The following is a 1,212-nucleotide window of genomic DNA, read 5'->3' as shown; positions in this document are numbered from 1 at the left end:
CAGCATGTGATGTCAGACGAGCAGCATTCAAGAAAAGCCAGTCATGCATGGCTTTATGTGTGCACTGTGTTTCAAAAGGAAAGCACTATGGGTATGACAACAGGTTGTCCACACCAAGGTGACCTTGGGGTCATGTAGGGAGGTCAAGGATGAGGACAAAGGTCGTGAGATGAGTTTGTTAGAGAAAATGACAGGAGTGGCTACATCTTGATGATTGTAGAGTGGTCTGCATATTTGTGGTGCTACATGAATTCTGCAGCATTGATCAAACAGTGTTTTGTAGCAATTACTAGCAATATTGAACTTTTGAAGCCAGTGTCAGCAAGTTTGAGTCATCAGTACTGCCAGAAAAGAAGTGTTTTATCACCAACCTTGTTGCTTATGTTGTAGACTCTTCCTGTTGGTATGAGATTTGAGGATAGATGTCTGTACTAGACCAAGGATTTGATTCCCTCCTGACTCGTTTGACCCTAGCCCTGTATACCATAGTGACTTTACATTTTCACATCAGCTACCAATAACAACTGCTGCCTTCAGCTGAACTAACTGTATACTAATCAGTCAAAATATTCTCAGTCCTAGAGTGAGTGTGTTGTATATGAATGAGCAAACTGAATTCTTGACAACCTGTATCACCCTTGCTTTGCTTATGATGTCTGCTCTGTAAAATTACATTATGTCTTGCACTAGAAGAATGTATGGAAATATGAGTAACTACTGAAGATGAGCTTGATGTCACTGTGGTAAACTCCTTTTTTTTGAGAAACAAATGTTGAAGTTCTACATGGCAATGGTAGAGTAAAATGACCACCAACTTAATTGTATGTATGTAGGTTGTGCAATGTAAATCCCCGAGTGTCGAGAATAGGTTGATGAACACTTTTAGCCATGCAGCTGTGATATGTTTTAACCCACTGCTTTTGCATTTTTTGTTGTTGTTTCAAATGATGTACCTCTGCCAAAGTGTGCACCAAACACATAAAACAGCACATGTTGTGTCAGGTTCTGTTGAGTGTATCAACAGAAATTGCACCTTAGTACTCGTGACTAAAATTTGGGATTGAATATGTGGATCTGTAGTTAGTGCTGTGTATGTGTGAGTGAGATGATGCATGACAATGAAGACATGTAATGCATAGACTTTCAATCATGTCATAGTGTAGCCTAGAGGCATGACTGTAGTTAAGATTTTACCTTACCTTTCGACGAATC

At 39.6% G+C, this 1,212-nt stretch overlaps 1 protein-coding gene across 1 annotated transcript in view; it reads right to left on the bottom strand.

Moving 5' to 3' along the window:
• Nucleotides 1–935: 935 nt before the first annotated feature.
• The window catches only part of LOC109463192 (hexokinase-2-like), a 12,224-nt gene continuing 11,947 nt past the window's right edge, over nucleotides 936–1,212 (bottom strand). Inside the window, exon 11 of the transcript XR_002139809.1 lies at nucleotides 936–1,199. The gene's annotated coding sequence lies outside the window, so the exon portion shown is untranslated. The remainder of the gene's footprint in view (nucleotides 1,200–1,212) is intronic.

This window comes from Branchiostoma belcheri, unplaced genomic scaffold, assembly GCF_001625305.1.
Source record: "Branchiostoma belcheri isolate BF01 breed outbred unplaced genomic scaffold, Haploidv18h27 scaffold123, whole genome shotgun sequence".
NCBI classification, from domain to species: domain Eukaryota; kingdom Metazoa; phylum Chordata; class Leptocardii; order Amphioxiformes; family Branchiostomatidae; genus Branchiostoma; species Branchiostoma belcheri.
The sequence above is the reverse complement of the archived record's forward strand: the minus strand, read 5'-3'. Positions and strand labels throughout refer to the sequence as shown.